Source organism: Montipora capricornis, chromosome 6 (genome assembly GCF_036669925.1).
Source record: "Montipora capricornis isolate CH-2021 chromosome 6, ASM3666992v2, whole genome shotgun sequence".
In the NCBI taxonomy this organism is placed as follows: Eukaryota; Metazoa; Cnidaria; class Anthozoa; order Scleractinia; family Acroporidae; genus Montipora; species Montipora capricornis.
In genome coordinates, this window is record NC_090888.1 from 9,041,617 (window position 1) to 9,050,533 (window position 8,917).

The following is an 8,917-nucleotide window of genomic DNA, read 5'->3' on the forward strand; positions in this document are numbered from 1 at the left end:
GCGTTATAAGTGCGCTTTTAATAGAAAAACGTTCCTCTCCAAAGTCCACACGGAGTGATCTTAAACATGGTGACGCTGTTAAGTTACCGCCAGGTGGAGCTTGTTCGTTTATCTCAACACTGTGGTCTGGAAGCACAAGAGATTCTCGAGTCACTCAAGAAAGGGGTCCTATAGATCTTCTAGAAGAGGGACACCTCAAGCCATAGTGGACAGGAGGCACATAACCAGAGGTGGTCTCACTCGATGAGACCCCTTTTACTAAAGGTGACAAATGCTGTTCTTGTTACCGGTATACCTAAAATGGTTATCTCTTTCTGTTTCCTTTTTCTCATATGTATAAGTACTTTCCCCTTTTATCAGGTCATGCCATCTTGTCATCTAGGTACTTTCCATCAACTTCAATGATGTACTCTGATGCAGCAATAATAAGGACAGGGGAAACACTACTGAGAATCAGTTACACACAAATTAATTAGAATTCTAAGCTGTACGTTTTTTTGCGCGCAAGACATTTGCTGATCTCCTTGAAAATAGACATTTAAAAGTATTGACTAACAAGGAAATATGATGTTTTTTCACATCTAGGAACATTTTAATTACTGTACAACTCATATGGCTGTTATAGAGAATTGTGTAGCTGAAAAGGAATGACAACTGAATGTGTTCTAACTCTGTATTTTCTCAATTTGCTGGCAAATGAAACTCCCCTGAAAATGACCAGTTTGCTTCTAGAATTAACACCCTCTTACCTACATTTTCTCATGGAAACTAGACCCAGATTCCTGCTAGTATTATTTGGGAAAGATTGAATTTTTAGGTATTTATTTCCTTCATTTTTCCAAATCCACACATGCCTTTTTCGAAGATTGTGGAAGACAGAATTTTTCTTCCTTATTGTACGTCTATGGCCAACTCACTGACAGGTGTGATGGCCACAGCTTTTCAGTATGCTTGCCTTGCAAGACTTGGATCTGTTGACACTACCTCACTCGAAAAAGCTTCACCCACCCTCTGAGGACTAAAATGACCATGGAAGCGTGTCAACTGTCTGGACTGCCATAACTAAGAACTGGCATTTCAGAAGAAACTTGCAAACGCATTGTCTTCCTGCCGGTCTGGCACTAGATTGCCGTTTGGGACCTGCATGCAACAGTGGATTGACAGTAGCTTTCTTCATCTTTCTGTAGGGACAGTAAGAGATTCTCACCATATTCTTAGAGAAGGAATTGCCATACATCGGAGTTAAGCAAGACAAGGGGTTGACATATATCCTTACTCTCATTACCTGATGCCGATACTATTGGCAAGCACCCACTAATTTCCAAAATGTCGAAAGGAATTTTTCACGACAGACCACCACAACTAAGGAATTCTTTCGTTTTTTATGTGCACTCCATATCAACACATTTCCAGCAATGCCTTCAACCTAGGAACTTTCTTTAAAGGAGATTACGTTGAAATTAGTTATGTTATTGTTGTTAGTTGGTAGACAAAGTACGTCCCAAGACGAATGATCTGGAAACAGGCTAGCAACAGCCGAAAAACACAGCTACGATTTGGAGCGACGAGTTGAAAACCTTGAATTTGATCATGATACTCTCTAACAATGTACAAGAAAATTCGACGTCGAGGTTCATGGAATACCAGAATGCGAAGGTGAGAACCTGAGAGAAATTATCACAAAGGTAGGGCAAAATATTTCTGTTTATGACAACGACATCGACGTTGTGCACAGCCCGGGATTGTACAGGAAACCTCCTGCCAAAAAGCCTGTTATTGTGAGATTCACTTCTTATAAAGAGAAAAGATAATTCTACAAGGGCAAGTTTAACTTAAAGGACACGAACTTATCAGGAATTTTTTGCTCTACGCTTTCTGACTCTCAAACAAGAATTTTCATCAACGAAAATCTCACCCACAGACGACAGGAACTCCTAGCAATGGCAAGAAATATGAAAAGAGCACAAAAGTTAAATCGGGTTTGGACAGTAGACGGAAAACAGAGGATTCCAGCGTTGGGACTTGCAAAATTTGGCTTCCTGATGTCATGGCTGATGTCATGGCTAACAAGGCATTTGTTAATGAATGAGTTGCCAGTAATGGGATCACTGTTTATTCGCAAGGGGTTCTTGGATCTCCAGGGGGGCAAACATTGTAAGTCGCTGTAAGAAAGTGTATGGAGGAAACTTTTTTCGACGTCCATAAAACGATTTTGGAGAGAGATCAATGCTTTTTTCGACACCGTTTTATCCGAAATTGATTTGGGCAATGTTGATGATACGCAGCAAGTGCAAGTTTTTGTTTGAATAACCGTGAAATATGAGATAAAATCAACCTTGCTCTTGAGAAGGTTTATTGTGAAATTGACATTTTGTCAAGGCCTCGATATATTACAAAATTAGGTATAAATCTGGAGGAAATAACTCAATAAACCCTTTTGAGTTGTATTTACGTGTGTATAGGCTTTTTTCGTATTAGTTACGTCTTGCATAAAAGAATTATGGCTTCTGGAAATTACCTCCTCAAAGGAGAGAAGTTGTTGTCTGAGGAGATGGAAATTGTTTTTACAGAGCTATTGCTCGTTGGAAGGGATGAAATGAGCGATGAGAAACATGAGGAAATCCATACGTTAAGTTTTAGTTTGATTGAGAAAAATCAAACGGTTTTTGAGCCCCTACTATTGTCTACAAATTCTGTGAGAGTCCAATCACTTTAATGTGTTACGATGTGATTCTTCTCAAGCAAACCGTTTCAATCTCCCTCGATTCTGCCTAGAGGTAGCTGTTTTAATGCTCCTCTTCCAGAGAATACAGCATTCTCTTTTTCGACAGATTTAGGCAACAATTACTTACTTACTTACTTACTTACTTACTTACTTACTTACTTTATTTATTTATACACGGTAAAATCTTCAGTATATATTACAATAAAAAGTTTCATTACAACTACAATGTACACTGTTTTACAAGATTGCCGTGTGGGAGCCCGACCGGCACCTACTATATAGTTGGTCAATTTCCCTTTAAAGTATTCTAGGTCTTCTAGGGAGTCTGATTGTCGCAAGCTGATGGGCAAACTATTCCATAACAGTGCTCCGCTATAACAAAAAGCACGCTGGCCATAATCCGGCGCGGCAAAGGCAACTCAAAGGCAACTCAAGTTGGGGAATTCATATGGCTCAGGTGCTAAACAAACCTTTTCTTTTATCAAACTACCATCTACAAGTATTAAGGTAACTGGATCCAAGCAAACTTGTCAAGCTCCACTATGACTTCGACCAATACAAAAGCATCATCTTCATGTATTAGTTCTGTGTATATCTGATCTCTGGAGCAGGTCTTGAATGTTTTAATAATCATACAATCGTACTCTTTTATGCACAAAGTTTGTATAGGACATTCAAAGGTTCTGTAACCTTGTACAAAATTATTATTACTCATCGAAACCTTGAATTGGTCACGTTTAATAGCTCTAGCGCACGACAAAACATCATTGTTATTCCTGGACGAGTAAAATCTTAATATTCCAACGTAAGGAAGAATCTTTTGCTTGTCTGGGTACCTTTGATCGTTGTCACAACCCCACACAGCACAATGATCGCCACTAGGCATATTTCCAATATAATTTGAATTGCTGAGTTCAGAAATAGGCCAATATCCAGCCTATACATACGTTAATGCAACTGAAAAGGCGTTATTGTGTTATTTCCTCCAAATTTATTCCTAATTTTGTAATATTTTGAGACCATTTCACAATAAACCTTACGCAAGCAAGGTTATTCAAACAAAACTTATATAATTGCACTTGCCACCTATCAACATTGCTCAAATCGATTTCTGATAAAACTGTGTCGAAAAAAGCGTTGATCTCTCTCCAAAATCGTTTTTTGGACGTCGCAAAAGTTTCCGCCATACATTTTCTCACAGCGATTTCAGTGCAATATATACCGGCTGGCGATCCCACAACCCTTTGCGTATAAAGTAGGGATCCGATTACTGGCAACTCATTCATTGTTTGTGTCTGATCTTGAATTGTTTTCTTTCTTTAATTAGCTTGAGATAGATTAACTTGAAGTAAGGCTACACTTTGTCTATATAACAGCGATTTTCGTATATTATGCTTTAATTAGTCTCTTTTTCGGGTCGTTAGGCGGCATAACATAACTATTTCATGTTATCCGGTCGGCTCACCTAACGAAATTTCGTTGTGTTGAGTGTTGACTGTGTATCTGTGTGTGCCGCAAAATTTGTTTTCTTAGGAATTTAGCTCACCGTAATGTACCGTTGCCTTATACGTTTAGTAATTTACGATATCGAGCAACATTTTCGAATATCACCAATTTAAACCGTGTATCCGTTTTCTTTTTGTTTTCTTTATTCTTTGGTGCCTGCAGTCCCAGTTGTACATCAAAACAGATTTAAATGGTTGATTCTTCCACATTAATCTCGTTAATGTAAAGGCGTAAGTAATTTAAAAAAAAGAAGAACAATTTTCACTTGGTACCGGAAGCGCCAAGAAGATATCATATTTCACAAGAAACTCATTCGACGGCTCAAACAGACACCCAATGGAAAACCGAATGGGGAGCAAGCTGCATATTAGTTATGGCACCTCAAACTCCAGTGGAGTTGAAGTAATATATCAAACACGAGAAGGAGTGTTTCGTCGGATATCCAAACACCGAGAAGCGAGTTGAAAAACGAGGCCGAAGGCCGAGTTTTTTAACCGATTTCGAGGTGGTTGGATATCTGATGAAACACTCTTTCGAGTGTTTGATATTGCTTCTCAAAGGAATCAGTATTTTAAGAGATATTTGTGATCAAAGTTGGAGAAATGTTATGCTAATTAAGACCACATATCCAAACTTTCTTCACGGTAGTGATTTCTTTTGTTTTTGGCTTATGAATTATTAATGAGTTTGAGAAATTATGATCAAAAATGGCTTTGCATGATTGTACTGTTTGTCAAAAGATCCTAGATCCCTTGGGAAGATACATTATTCTAAAAGCTGTTATAAAGGAAACGTCGTACGTGTTGAGAAATCTATACGAGCCAAATAAGGACAAAGAGATAATAAATTTTCTTGAAAAATCTTATCATTTTAAGAATGAACATCTGGATTCCGAAGAAAATATCGTAATGGGAGGCGACTTTATCTTTCCTTACATACCCTTTCAATCCTCTTGTTGATAATCGTGGTGGCATTTTAAATCAACGAAAATCAGCTACAGCTTGCATTGGCTATTTACGAACCGAACTCGATGAAAGTAGATGTATGGAGAATAAAAAATCTGGAGACAATGAGTTTCATATGGAGGCAAAATTTTGCGGCTGGATTACTGGCTGATTTCGCACAATTTAAATGACTTAATACGATGAACCGATATAACCCCTGCTATAAGAATAGACCACGATGCAATTTTCTTAGAAACTGGAAAGCTTCAAAACGATATTAAAGATCCGGGTCATCATTGGAAGATGAATGTCTCTTTGTTGACCGATGAAGAACACAAATAGTATCACTGAAATGACTCCAATATGGACTGATGAGGGAAGGAAAGATCTGTCACAGCTGTCAGATGATCGTAGCGTTTGGGAATGGATTAAATTTAATATAAGGGCTCATGCCATTTGTCACTCTAAAAGAAGAGCGACGCAAAGGAACGAGAGAGAATCAACTTTATAGAAAAATGATTGAATAAAGCTAGCATTTGAAAGAAATCCAGATGACTTTAACGCAACCCGTTATTATGAAATCCGTGAGGGACTTGAGTCATTTTACGACAATAAAACAAAAGGAATAGTAGTGATACGTGCACGAGCTCGATGGCACGAGAATGGAGAAAAAAGAAAAAAGCGCGAAATATTTTTTGAACTTACAAAAAAGAAATCATGTTAAAAAACATACAAGGAAACTGAACATAAACGGTACAATCGAAACAGACCCAACGTGCATATTGATGGTCAGGAAAGATTCTACCGTGAACTTTATAAAAGTAGTTATCAGATCAGAATGTCGCTCAGAACATTTCTTCATTCCTATGTTAGCTAAATATACTAAAACTCTCCGTAGAACAAACCAGGAATTTGAAGCTCTTCTCAAATTGGCAGATGTGGTCCTCCTTAGTGACCTCCCTGTGTCCTACAGAAAGGCAAAGCTGTCGAGGAAAGCGGTGCCGCACCATCCTGTCCAGCCCTCATTATGGGTTGCATAACTGCCTTTCAAGATATATTAAGAATGAACTATTGTAATTTACTGTTCGCCAGCTACTATCTTCGAGCATTTATTTATCCACCCTTGAAACATTACAAATGACACCCAGAACTCCGTGCCAGACCGGCTCACAGAGCACCTTTATTTATGACAAGAATAGAAAGTCTAATTCTTTTTTCAGTCATGTGTCATTAGAAAGGAACGACTTTCTTTTCAGTTGTTTAAAGACTTTAACGTTTGCAACTATGTCCTCACGTAGAAGTAGTCCCAAACAAATAAGCGTTTTTAATACGGCCGAATGATATGGACCAAATGACAGCCTAGAAATGGTCTCTCTCAGCTGTCGCATCATTATTTATCACCCCCAACCCCAAAAGCTTAAATTTCAACGTTTTCCTTTTTTTTAAATATGCATTTTCATTAGCGAGCTTGTTTTAAACTGTCGCGTTAATGTCTTGCGTGGACATCATATCGTGGGTTTTCATCTGACGTCATGGGTGCTATGTTGGTGTACAGAACAATGCTGTAAAATGTCTTCTGGGAAGTTGACTCTATTATTGTGCAAAAACTTGCGGAACCATTTTCTATTGTTTTTTACACCAACATGGCCGTCTCATCACGTGGATGAAACCAAGGATTGAAGTCAAAATTCTTGGTTTTCTCGAATTTTGTAGGCTCTGCCCAATGTTACGCAATGCTAATCGTAAATCTGTAAAGCCATGCGCCTGTTTTCCCCTGTTTAATAACTTAAGTAATTTAAGAAACAAGTTATTATTTTGTGTTAATAGTCTTACTTTCTATGTATTAATTTGTTCACTGTAGATATTATGTTTGTACCTTTTTCTAAAATGTGCCGTAATACGTATTTGAATCAAATAAATGAAAAAAAGCACGTGAGTATTTTGTTGACCGACAACAATTATATATTGTATTACTTGGAACTATAGACGTATGGTTTTTTTTCCGATCATCTTAATACTCGTTTCATCCATCATGAGTTCGAACATCTGTTAGCCATTACAACAGCTACTAGATAGGGGACCAAATTGACACGATATAAAGAGTGTCAGATACTATGTGTTCTTCAAAATGAGGCCGACGCTGGAGTAATGTCAAAGACATAATAAGGCAATATTCAGGTCTTGCAGGTTAGTCAGGCAAGACAACGAACTTTTTTTTCCCAATTTGTTCAGTTTTATTTTTCACAAGAAAATTTCAACAGCACCCTTCTGACATGAAGAGAAACTGCTCCATTTCACCAGACTGCCTTACACTCAGTTCCTTTATTGACCGTTCTGAACTCCCCTATAAACATTCATTTGACTGACTTCAACTTTTTAAAAGATTCATAGTCCCCAATTGCGCTCAAAAGCTGAGGCAAATGTCACTTAATTGAGTTCGTCGTTGGTAAGTTCATTTATACATTGGTTTTTGCCTTAGTGTGCCGTACTTCGTCCAGCTATGAAGGTGTACAGAAAGCTTTCAGAATACCAGATAAGCTAAAGGGTTGGTCTTGCCAGAGCGGGAAACACTACGAATGCGCTGACGGAATGTTTGAACGAGAGAGAAAAATGCAGTACCTCCAGACGTGGTGCTGGAGCGTCGTACCAAACGAGTCATCCCGGGATTTCGGCCCGTGCGATCGCTTTTGGACGCAGTTGGCCCTTCGCTGCTTTCTGCTACCGACCTTGCCTCCCGGTACGGCATTGAGGGAGAGATATGTCGGCCCCCAAGCCATATGTGACAAATCCCACGCCTACTCACAGCTCCAGACCGCCCTTGTCATTACAATTTAGCGTAAGATTTCGATCGCTTATATATTCAAGAGAACAGTCATGTTATCTGTCATATGGTAAGCACAGGAGTCGCAGATTACAAAGTGTACGCATGCGCCCTGCTAAAGGTAACATGCACACATGCTTAAAGTTTATTTCGTGTCGAATTTCAGAATAACTGCAAGAGCTAATATCTTTGCAGCTAAACTACATAGCATATACAGACACATAACTAAATACATTATATTTAAAGATATGTACGTAAAAAAGAAAAGCCGCTGTACAAAATGCGGTCCTGGGTTCTCTTTTAAAACCAGTAAACTCAGCGGTACGGATAAAATCAGGTAGCGCATTCCGCAACTTAGCTGATACGTAAGAAAAAGAACTAAGAATGTGTCTGGTTGTTTTAGGTTTTATTGGGGGACAGAACGTAATTTCCGCGAAGATCATGCATAAGAATATTTTGAATGCACTTATTGCGTAGAGATGTAGGATTTGACTTTCAGTTTCAGTTTCAGTGTATTTACTTGGTAATGCTATGTTGCTTCACACCAAGGTATGAAAAAAAATATATATATATACATAAATAAATAAAAGAAAAAATAAGTTACAAACAGAAAATTAATCGCCACTATAGCCTCGAAACTAGGTGCCTAAAGGCATTGACAGATGAGGTGCTTGCTACAAAGTAAGGCAGACTATTCCATTCGGTTATGGTTGTTGGAAAAAAAAGAGAATTTGTGATTGTCTGTGCGGGGAGCAAGAATCTTAAGCTTTTGAGGATGATTACGGCGGGTTACAGTTTTACAATAGCTTGAGTGGTCGTTAAAGTTAATAGGAATTAGGTTCTTAACTATTTTAAACATCATACAAAGGCGGTCACACTTTCTGGCGCTGGATAGTTCAGACCAGCCAAGTTCCTTAATTA

At 38.4% G+C, this 8,917-nt stretch overlaps 1 long non-coding RNA gene across 1 annotated transcript; it reads left to right on the forward strand.

Moving 5' to 3' along the window:
- The first annotated feature begins 215 nt into the window (after positions 1 to 215).
- LOC138054643 (uncharacterized) lies at positions 216 to 8,222 on the forward strand. Its single transcript, XR_011133324.1, has 3 exons — positions 216 to 264; positions 1,483 to 1,656; positions 7,655 to 8,222. It is a non-coding gene; the product is annotated as an uncharacterized lncRNA (long non-coding RNA).
- The last annotated feature ends 695 nt before the right edge of the window (positions 8,223 to 8,917 follow it).